Source organism: Lissotriton helveticus, chromosome 2_1 (genome assembly GCF_964261635.1).
Source record: "Lissotriton helveticus chromosome 2_1, aLisHel1.1, whole genome shotgun sequence".
NCBI lineage: Eukaryota > Metazoa > Chordata > Amphibia > Caudata > Salamandridae > Lissotriton > Lissotriton helveticus.
The window spans coordinates 426,849,254-426,862,048 of record NC_136059.1 but is presented as its reverse complement, the minus strand read 5'-3'; positions in this window follow the sequence as shown (position 1 = coordinate 426,862,048).

Sequence of the window (12,795 nt, the reverse complement as noted above, 5' to 3'; positions counted from 1 at the left end):
GTCTACAACAGATTCATAACTCGGCTGCCAGACTACTCCTACATATAAAACCGCAAGACCACATCTGCCCTGCCTTGAAAGCATTTCATTGGTTACCGGTTGCCAGAAGATCCATGTTCAAGCTGCTTTGTATCACAAACAAAGTGATACATGGAAGGGGACCGATCTTCATCAGAAATAAAATCACCAAACATATTCAGCAACAGATCCTCCACTCTAGAGTGGCACCTTGCTTCAAAATCAATAAGAAAAGATCTAAAAGATACAAAAAAAACATAGGTGGCACATCATTCTCTGTTCAAGCAGCCAAACTGTGGAACTCTTTACCCCCAACATAAGATCCACAGATAACCACCTTAACTTCAGAAAAGTATTCAAGAATTGGTTCTTTTCCACATAACCACTATACTTTAACAGAAATACACAGCATATCTATATATATATTCACTGAAAAAACCATAGGTTATAGACCATATATAGTTAGGAATTAGCATTTACAAAACCTTGAAAATTCACTGAAAAAACCATAGGTTATAGACCATATATAGTTAGGAATTAGCATTTAGAAAACCTTATTTTACTCACACAAAACCATTGAAATTCCATATATAGTTAGTTGCACTAACTATATATCGCGCACCCGCAATCCACTGCTGATGATGTCACATATTACATCATTCATGACATGGTCAGTGACATCACTGATGACATCACTGATGACATCACTGATGACATCATCTAGTGTCTGTGTGTTTTTGTAAAGTTTAAATACGTTTTACATATTGAAGAATGACTGGATGGATGGAAGACTGAGTGTGTGTGTGGCTGGCTGGGAGGTGTGTGACGCTGTGCATATCAATGTGTACTTGTATCAGTGATTGTATAAGAGAGTAAGTATGTGTTAGTATATGTGTGAAAAGTATGGTGTTCTGTGTTTAACTATAGATGAGGAAATCGAAGTGTGATTGATTCTTCACAGGACTGACTAGGTGTATGAGTGCATATGATAGTGTTCTAATAATAACTGACTGTATGTATGAGTAATTGTATGGGTGAATGAGTGAATGTGTGTGTAGACGTACGAATCAGTGAGTGCGTATGTAGTAACTGGTATTGGTGTGTCATGATGTCATCAGTGATGTCATTTGAGATGTCATCAGTGATGTCATTTCAGATGTCATTAGTGATGTCATCAGTGATGTCACTGAAGTATGGTGTTCTGTGTTTAACTGTATAGATGAAGAAATGGAAGTGTGATTGATTCTTTACAGGACTGACTTGGTGTGTGAGTAACTCCATGGATGAGTGGCAGTGTGTGACTGTCTGCATAGGTGTATGAGTGCATATGATAGTGTTGTAATAATGAGTGACTGTATGTATGAGTGATTGTATGGGTGAATGAGTGAATGTGTGTGTAGACGTAGGAATCAGTGAGTGCGTATGTAGTAACTGGTATTGGTGTGTCATGATGTCATCAGTGATGTCATTTGAGATGTCATCAGTGATGTCATCAGTGATGTCATTTGAGATGTCATCAGTGATGTCATCAGTGATGTCACTGACCATGTCATGAATGATGTAATATGTGACATCATCAGCAGTGGATTGCGGGTGCGCGATATATAGTTAGTGCAACTAACTATATATGGAATTTCAATGGTTTTGTGTGAGTAAAATAAGGTTTTCTAAATGCTAATTCCTAACTATATATGGTCTATAACCTATGTTTTTTTCAGTGAATTTTCAAGGTTTTGTAAATGCTAATTCCTAACTATATATGGTCTATAACCTTGTCATGTATTCCTATAGGTTCTGAATCGATCCCCCTATTCCTGACCCTATTCTGGTTAAACTAACTATCAAGTTAACTAACAGTCAGCCCATGAGGCAAGAAAAGCCCCCATGATGCAGATACCGTTATCTGACGCAGTCACACTACGGCACAGGAACGTGTTATCTGATTAGGTCATAACGCTTGAGATCTAATTAGACAAGCGACATTCCTCCAGCCTCTGATAAGGCATACGACGTTCTCATAACAAATCAAACCTATGACAACCTGGAAAATCCGTGCGGCCATTGTTTTGATTTCACAGAGAACTTCAGTAAAAGAATGTGCTAACGAGCAAGTCGTATGACATCTTTATTGACGTATCTATGTCCATCCTTACGTCAATCTCGGCACCTTTAAGGTATAAATATTGCCGATCTTGCCCTATGCAAACACACGCGTGGTGACGAGACAGAGCAGACCCCGCTGGCAGCAGCCCCGCCTTCCTGACGCGCTGAAAGACGCGCTGCTATCTCCTGCCGAGAGACCCAGCACCGGCGCTTTCGGGCAGCCCTCACAGGCAGCCTGGAATATCGAGAGCAGAGAAAGAGATACCATTCCTCATTCATCCTAACTTCCAGGTACAGAACTGAATAACCCCTCACAGAGAATTCTTTAGTTATTCACTTGGCAAAAACAAACTTAACTTAAACTGTAACTTTCTATTCCCGCCCACGCATTAGACTTAGGTCAGGTACACGGGGTAGGCGTATTTAGAAACACCAGTTGAGTACGTTTAGTCAAATGTATATGTGTATGTAAATATATTTTAATCATTTTAAACATCATATGGCTCAGAAACCATATCAATGTTTTTACAGTATTATTTTATACTATTGCTTTTAATGTATGCACTTTACTTAACTATAAGTATTGCAATAATATCGATCCATTTCTCTTGTACGAGAAAAGAGACTGATCAATAAATAACACCTTTTTATTGAACACGCCCGTCTCTTCCTTTTCTCTACAATCTGATGAGACTAAGAATGCACGTACTGACTGAGTAAAATAATTGCCTTGTGCTCACACGACTCTGGAGATACACTCTTGATTAGGGGAGAGCAAAGTTGTCATGTTCTATGGTTGTCAGAAACTAAATCCCTTCTTGTCTAATCAGGGGAGTCAATTCTTTCCTGAACATTCGAGAAAGTTTCTAGCGAACTCTGAGCTACGCTGGCAAACCCAAAACTTAAGTCTAGTATCGACAGTAGTAGACCTAGTTAACGTCTGGCCTAGGCCTTTACTGCTGTAGGTATTATTCCAATGCGCAGAGCCTATTGGGAAGATAGGAACTACACTACATGGCGCCCAACGCGTTTGGAAAGGGCGATTAAACTAACGTAAGACATTTAGAGTAACTCAGTCGTGCTTTCTCACTCAGACCCCTTTTCCCAAATACTCCAAAGACGTCTGGAGTGGGTGAAAGGTAATATCCTCCAAAACCTCGCAGGGGGGAACTTCCTGTATGGTTCTTGGTTTAGTCAACGTTGAAGGATAAACAGTTCCAAAATATTGTGCATCTAATCTCTGTTTCCATAAGAAACCTGATCTGCAAACAAACATAATACCATCCTGTCGGTAAAATGGGAGACAGTGATGAAGAAAGAGAGGCAGTTAGATTAGCAGCTGAAATAGTAGCAGCTGATACTGCAGCACTAGATGCGGACGGGGATATAATACTCATCCCGGTCGCCAAAAGGAAATCTATAACCTTAAAACTTATAGAAAATGGACTGACACCTAGAGGTGGCACAGTCATATTCGTAATTGAGGCACACGAATATCGGCAGACAGAGGTATACTATACATGGATACATTTTCCAGCAGCAAATGCTGTAACAAAGTACTTCCACTATTACAAAATAGAGGTACCACCTGACATTTACACTCCTTTCGAGGAGGTGGAAGTACCACTCAAATTCCAAGAGCATTTGCTCTTATTTGATGGCGCCCTAATACATAACAATCACATTACAAGGCTCGGTCCTTTAGGTAGACCAGGAGCAACGTGGCCGGTCTTAGCCGGATACACACCACACCCAGACATCGAAGGAATGTCTACAGGAGAGCTGTTAATACAGCTAAAACAATTACTAAAAATTCATAGACAATTAGTTCAGTATGTAATGCGGACTTCAACAATTCAGCCAGTGATTAAACTTCCACAGCTGACCCCTCACCAGGGGAACACAAATAAAATCACACCACAGAACATCCAATCCTGCCTAGGTAAAGTTCCGGCTAAACGGGAACAGATACCATTCTGGTTGGCACAGAAAATCACCCAAATAGAGGCGGTGTTTCCTGACACCACCCCGCTAGAAAAACACAGGATTCTGACTATATGTCTCCCAATGGGAATCGCACCACACATAGAGGACTGTGACACTTGGGGTACAGTCTTTGCTTCAATCTACACAAAAACGCACGGTGTTCCATCCATTTCGGTAATACCAGATGTGCTAAAACAAATTCAAGATGAATACGGTCCAGAACCAGCTTTAACTCTTGGTATGAAATTACTGAAAGACTTCAAGCAGGTCTCGGCTATATTATTAGCCAATATAAAAGGTGAAGCAGCAAACGTGGCGATCCGCCAGAGGTTAAAAGAGACAGATATAGCAGACCAACCAGCTGAAATTGCCAGAATCATAGAAAAATCCTATGAAGAACTAGGTAGAGATAGTTTAGGTGGAATACCAGTAAAACCAAAACTGACTGAAAGTCCAGAAAAAATATTTTTTAATAATAATTCACCAAAAAAGAACTGGGATGGAAACAAACAATCCAATCCTAAAGAAAAGAAATTCCAGTCCCGAGGAAGGTCTCCTAGGCGAAGGGAGAAATCTCCGAACCAGAGACACAGGTCACCACAGAGTGACCCCTCTGGGAAAAGATATAACCTTAGAAATAGGGATAATATTAAAAAACCTGATAGATATCAAGACATTGATACACGTCCCTCTCAATCTTTTCAGAATTCCTCGCAGAAATCGGAAAGAAGAGGACGATCAGAACAAAGAGAAGAGCACGCCAAGTCCAAAGACAAGGAACCTGCTCAACAAAAAAAGAAATTACAATTTCCAAAAAAGAAGGTAGCCAGTATCAAGGTAGTTAACAATGCCGAGAATACTGAGGACACAACTGAAAAACGGAGAGTGGGCTCAGACAATGCTAGACAGCGCAGCAGAGGTGAGCATAGCTCGCAAAGTCCTTATGAATCATCTGGAGACAGTGGACACGAATGAATACCTTCAAGTGGAAACTGCAGACACCAGAGTTAGCAAGCCCCACAAGATATACGAGATAACATTACGGATAGAGGGAGATAAGACTAGGAAAATAAGGGGACTATTTTGGGATAACCTCTCCAAAGGCTATGACATCCTTCTAGCTGAAAAAGACTGGCCACCAGAGTTTGTCAGGGAGTGCCCTCATGGCGAAGAAGTAATTATGCCTGCCTTCTCGAATCAAATACTGATTCATAAAAAATACACACTTGCTAGAAAGTGGGCAGTGGCCTTAGCACCTGCTTTATATAAAAATCATGTAGGATGGGATGAGGATTCTCCTCCTCACAAAATCCAGTTAAAATCACAACCTACTGCACAAAGGCAGTACCCAATTAAGCAAGAAGCTAAAAAACAGGTAAATGAAATACTAGATCAGCTAGAATACCAGGGGGTGATTGAAACTTGCACCTCACAAATGAACAATCCTTTGTTTCCGGTCTCCAAACCAGACAATTCATATCGTCTAGTTTTGGATTACCGACACCTTAACACATGTTGCAAAACTTTTGCAGTGCAAAACTCACACAGTGCTGCACTAATGAATAACATAGTGCGCAAAAAATACAAAACAACCTTGGACATCTCCAATGGATTCTTTTGTCAAAACATAGCACCAGAGAGCAGATATTTAACTGCATTCTCAGTAAATGGCACTCAAAAGCAATTCTGTCGGTTAGCCCAGGGGTACAAGAACAGCCCGGGAGTATTCTCAGCGAGAGTAACAGAATTACTACAACTATATGATGATGAAGCATTATCTTATGTCGATGACATTTACTTAACAGATGATGACTTGGATACTCACTTGAAAAGAGTGAACACCATAATACTTGGGTTCGCAGCAGAGGGTTACAAATTCAACTTTAAAAAATCCAGAATTGCCCATCTAACGGTCCTATTCTTAGGATATGAATTATCAAGTGAAGGTAAAAGCCTGGCTGACAATTTCCTAGAGAAATGTGCCGTACTCCAAGCACCTAGAACACTAAAAAACCTACAGTCAATTCTAGGCTTCCTAAATTTCGGAAGAACATACATTGCAAATTACGCAGAAAGGGTCAAACCCCTTTATGATCTAATTAAACCAGACTTTAAAAGATCCAATTGGACTCAAACACACACAGAAATTTTGAGATCCTTACAAACAGACATGCTAATTAAAACAAAATTAGAAACACGTGATAACACACGCAATCTTGTGATTCGAGTCATCCCAGGGAGATGCGGATTCACATACCTGACTTCTAATGAAGGAGAAAAGGTACCAATTGCATTCAAATCACACTTGTACACTAAGGCTGAAATGAAATTTAGCCCAACGGAAAAAATTCTTACAGCAACACAGACAGCTATAGCAAAAGAACGAGCCCTGGCACAAGGTAAACGAATAGTAATCGTGACACCAATACCAGCCTTAGAGGCGGTAACAAAGGCAAGCATTCCAAATGCTAAAGCACTCCATCCGAGATGGATACAATGGGCTAACTCTCTTGCTGCAACAGACGTGGTGTACGAATTTGATCCTTACTTAAAAACACAAGAATTTCTCCAATATGAATTTGAATGTCCTCCGCCAACCGAAATTCTGCCTCTAGATCACTACGGCTGTATAATATATACAGACGGATCAGCACAACCCGCAGTAGGGGGTAAACAAGCTTACAGTGCTGCGTGCGCGATTGTTAAAGGTCGTTGGCACGAAGGGAAATTTAAACCAACCCTCACTAAAACACAATCCCTAGGAGATTGTACAGCTCAGCGAGCTGAACTACTAGCATTCAAGATGGCGCTTGAAAATACCGGTCGAGAATTCCCCACACTCATAGTGTGCGATTCGTATTATTGCGTTCAGTCTTATAATGAATATTTGCAGATCTGGCTTCAGAACGGTTTCAAGGATGCGAAAGGTGGCACAATCAAGCATAAAATGCTCTGGGAACAAGTAGCTCTTTTACAAAAAGAACTACCAAAGACTCACGTGATACATACACTGAGTCATCAACGTGATGGCGTTCACGTTGCAGGGAATTCATTGGCTGATGAGGCCGCGAAGGCAGCTGTGCAAACGGCTTCCGTAGCTGCCGTCACCCGGTCAAAAACAAAAATAGACAGCGAAATATTACAAGCTGTCAGCGCTTCAGAAAAGGATTCGATAGAACCACTCCCTAAAGGCTTTCCAGTAAAATACTCATACATAACTGATGCAAACAATGTTCCTTTTGCTCGAATCCCTGGAGTGGGGGATAGGGCAATTCCAAACATGGAACATAGGTTAGGACTAATAATAGCGGCACACGAAGGGCTTGCTTCTATCCATGCTGGCGTCTCAGCCACAGTATCATTATTAAAACAGAGATACTGGTGGCCACAAATGAGAAGACAAACAAGGAACTATGTTCTAGAATGTGAAATATGTCAAAAAATGAAAGTATCAACGGTGAGACATCCAGCGCAGACGCCCCTTCTAATCTCGGATAAACCATTAGCCTGTGTTTATCTAGACCACTGCGGTCCCTTACAAAGGGATGGTAACTATAAATATATCTTGGTCGCAGTGGATTCGTGCACGAGATTCATATGGATGTGGCCCCAGCGAACGGCTGACGCCAGAACTGTTATAAAAGATTTGCGAGTCTTTATCGGCACATACGCAATTGGCATGCTGCATTCGGACAATGGTCCTGCTTTTAGCTCTCGGGCTTATAAGGAGGCCATGGTCAGCATGGGCGTGCAATTGCGGTACTCTTGTCCATTTCACCCTGAGGGGAACGGAATTGTTGAAAGAAAAAACCGTGACATAAAGCAATCTATAACGGCAAAGGTATTAGGTTCGGGAGCTGGGTGGGTCAAACATCTAATAAGTGTCCATTGTAGTCTAAATAACTTGCCAAGAAATTCTCTGAAGGGATTCAGTCCGTACGAATTATTATTTGGAACTAGAATGATTATCTCTGACCTCGACAGTCAGACTTCAGTGGTTAAAGAAAAAAGCTTTGATGTCAAAGACCGTTTGGCTATTTTGCAGGACTTAAACAAAACAAGAAAAGACCTGAGCAACATACAGTTGAAACAACAGCCAACAACCACTGAAGAATCACCACCTGTCCCAGCAAGACCTGTCTGGATTCCAAAAGTCGGGGATCTAGTCAGGGAGAAGATCGCGGTAAAGAAGGAATTTGGGCCTTCTTACAGAAAAGCAGTTCCTGTCTTGTCTGTCAACGGGACAAGATCAGTTGTACTACCGCCACTTGCTGGTAAAAAGGAGAACCGAGTTGTATCCATCGACCTGGTAAAACCACAACATGTGGCCAATAACAAACAGTAGGCCAAGTGGACTCCCAATAAGTAGCAGAACACCAAGGTTTGCTACCAGTACAGAGGTCCTAACAAAGAGGCTCATCACATTCGAAACGCCTACAGAAGAACAACAAGGACTATGCAACAATGCAATAGAACTCAGACCTCTGAAAACCCAAATAAAAACATTTAGCAGAGACACACCAATCTATAATGAAGTACCAGGTGACAATTCAAGAAACAAAAATCCTGAAGCAATTGGAACAATTGACAGAACTGCATCCGGCTACTTCATCAACTTCGATGATTCCTCTGAAAGCCTCAGTGAATCAAAGACACAGCCATCATCAAAATCCTTTAAAGACGAAGCTAAGGAACTTTTGAACCAACTGAAAGAAACATATCTGATTTCTCCATGGATTGAATTTTGGGTGGGTTTTGGTGCATTTATCCTCATACTTTGGCTCATCATGGTATTAACTTTGGGACGCTTCATTGATGGAAAATATGCTAAAATGGACACAGCAAGTCAGAACATCAACTTGGTCCTCAAACCACACACATCTTCACACGTCGAGAAAAGAGAACTTTCTTCAGCCAACTTCACAGCCAATCCTATACCTGGTGGGGTAGCCTGGGACAACACTGACTATGAAATTTATGGTCCGGTCGAGATCCTGAAATATCCACACCAAATCAAGATCTCCTTGAGTGACTTTGCAAAACCAAACTCATTTGCTGATGATTGGGACTTCGAAAGCATTAATAACATGATGTCTGACTTAGTAATGTCTGCTAAATTTACAAAACATGATTATTTGCAAGGTTCTACAAATTATGATAGTATGTATTGCTATAACCACTATGGTAATCACTTTTTACATAGATCTGCACAACCTAGAAATGTGTTAAATTATAATCAATGGGAACATTGTGCGACACCTCCAAAAGGGAGCTCAAGAACCGTTTACGACAAATATTCATATTTTTCAGGTTTTAACACAAGTAATGCTGAAACATTTTATTTTAAATTATCAAACAAGACAGGGATGAAAACCATGATAACCAACACAAAATTGTTATATTCAGACTCATTTTTTGAAAAAATGAATACTTTTGGATTTGATTATTGGGACAAAAATGTTGATTTGAAAAGTGTTTGGGGTACAAAAGAATGGCAAGTACAGGGTTTAGAAGCTTTGTTTAGAGCTTGCATGATCCCAGAACAAATGATATTTTTAAATGACACTGTTCAACAAACCACCTGTCTTGGCTTAGCCGAAATCAGAGATTTAAATAAACCGTCTATTCCAAAGCCAACAATGTTTAACAATAGCTCTGATACAGATGAAGAGATAGACGTAAACCATATATTAAACCAAAACAGAACACATCCTGATTGGAAACAGTGGTTGATCTGGCCCACAGATACTAATAACTGTCAAGACAGATTCCTGAACAAAACACAGGGGTTCAAAATGACCAGGCCAGTCCCTAGATATCCCCAAAGACATCACCCAGGGATAATAACAACCTACAGTGTGGGCAAATTATGCCTTCAATGGCTACAAACTTCCACACTGCCTGAAATTAAGCAACACCTAACTTTACTTACTGATGGTGCTGACTTGCGTGATTTCATTTTGGGACCACGCAAACAGCGTCAAAAGCGTTTCATAGCAGCCTCTGTATATGCAGCATACAATGAGGCCTGGAAGGTTACTCAAATTGAAACAGCAGAAAGAATACGGGAAATTGACCGTATTAATTTGGAAAAATCACTTTCTGTAGTGGACAATGGGTTAATGGCTCTGTCCTCCAGAATTTTTTCATTGGACAGCATTGTGTCTTCAGCAATCGATATATTATCGCAAGACTTACTGTTATTACAACATGGTCAGTCACAATTGCGTTCTATTGTACAGCTTGGCTGGACGTTACAAAATCTACGTTCAGGCTATGTGCCTTGGCGTTTAATCAACACAACGTCACTATTCCAAATCTTTAACCTTACTGATAGACAAATCGGTATGGCGCAAAAGGGTGCTGATTATACAATCTTGAGCATTGAAAAACTAGAAAGATTACCAATGACAATGTCAGAACGACCTGTCAGTGAATGGATAATCCACGGAATCATAAATATTCCAATCTCAACCTTCAGGTTTCAATACTGCCAAAAATATATACAGGCTGGCATGTACGAGAAATTGGGGAAGGGGTACCTTAAAACAACTTGGAACCTGCCCTATTCACATGCATGTGTCAGTAATAAAGGCCAGAAAGTGTTTCTTAGTGGCAACAATTGTGCTATGTCACTAAGCGGCACGCTTCTGTGTAACGGAATTAGTTTGCATGGAGCCTGTGAAGGGAATTCATACAACCTTTCATGTCACCAGCAAGGCGCACCTGCAACTGAAATAGAACCATTCTTTCAAAGACTCTATAATGGGAGTTACATTCTTATTGTAGACCGCAGATGTTGTAGTCTTATGCCCGGGACTCCTTATCTAGTCACTACGACTGCGAAGGTCAAGTGCTGTGGACGTTCTTTGTTCCCCAGCTCCTTTCCAGACAGGGAGGCAAGGGCATGGCCCAATTTGAAAATTACTTCTATTCGAATAGATACTTTAAGCAGAATGAAAACAGTGCTTCTTCAGACGCCTACAAGGCTCACGTCATCAAAAGAAACGTATGATCTACAAGTCGCAAGGACGACTGCAGAGATACATACATTATTATCAACTAATTCCCCCGTACACTTCGCGGAAATCCTGAGCGAAATCTTAAATATTTTTGATACCACTGGGGTCTCAAAGGTATTTAAGACAGTATTTTCGATGGCATTAACACCATTCAAAGCCATACTGGGTATTTTTCCAGATTTCGTCCATTCGATTTTTGGCGGACTTCCCCTGATCCTGGGACTAATTGCAGGAATCCTATTTTTAGTCCTTATTTTTCGTTATGGCAACCCATGTCACAGATCAAACTCTCGCGACAATGGAAGATACAATCCTAGCCATTGGATACCGGGACCGGATATCAAAAATCCTGGGACTCTCCCGGCTTAGAGACCTGAACATGACTTGGTTTCTATCATTTCGACCAATGTGGCAAAGATGTGTTTTACCTGTATTGAGGTGTCTGCTATGCGGAGAAGAATGCGTGTTAGACACCTGTCTGACGCTACAATCGGATGCCCCAGTGGATGCAGATACATTGTTGGTTCCTACCAAGGTTCACGCTTTGTGCTGCCCTCAAAGGCTGCCAATCCTGATGACGGCATTCGTGGAATCTTCACCACTACGATTGAAGAGTAGTGAAGTTCAAGATGAAAGCAGCATCGATCAGGTACGACCTTCTGTCAGCAATGCAAATCAGAATGTCAATGGAGACAATCATGCGCACGAATGCATGGTTACACCTATTTCCGACTTAGTGGAACTTTCCCATGAAGCTGTTGACAGTTTTTTCGAAAGCCTTAATGATATGATGTTCTCACTCGAACAGAAATAGAGACTTTTGAGCAAGCTCGCACACGGCGTTCCCTGAATTCGGCCTTCAACTTTAAAAATAAAGTCACATGAACAATTTTTCCCACCAGTTCACGGACAGCAATTTTTTAGCAGCCCCAAATTATTTTTTACAAAATTTTCGGGACACTCATCTTCTGCTTAAAGTAAGAAACTATTCCTAGAGAACTAAGATTTCTATTTTTAGATACTTTATAAACTTTAGTTGCCCGCTGGTATGTTCACAAATATTTTATTATGTGATGAAATGGTCTCGAACTTTCTTTCTGTATAGCCATATTAAGAGCCATTTCATGTGTATTTCTCATATACCAAATGAGCAATAATGTCTACAAATGCGTGTTTACTTTAGCGTTTAATTCATAGCTTAAGTGCATACAATATATATGACTGCAATTTTTCAGTATATTTGAAAATTTCAAAATGCATTTATGTATTTTGGGGTGGTAAGGTATACACTATACTCTATAGTATGTTGTACTATGTTATACTATGCATAGATTAGTAAATATGACCATAGTTAGCGTGGAGTGGGTGTCATGTATTCCTATAGGTTCTGAATCGATCCCCCTATTCCTGACCCTATTCTGGTTAAACTAACTATCAAGTTAACTAACAGTCAGCCCATGAGGCAAGAAAAGCCCCCATGATGCAGATACCGTTATCTGACGCAGTCACACTACGGCACAGGAACGTGTTATCTGATTAGGTCATAACGCTTGAGATCTAATTAGACAAGCGACATTCCTTCAGCCCCTGATAAGGCATACGACGTTCTCATAACAAATCAAACCTATGACAACCTGGAAAATCCGTGCGGCCATTGTTTTGATTT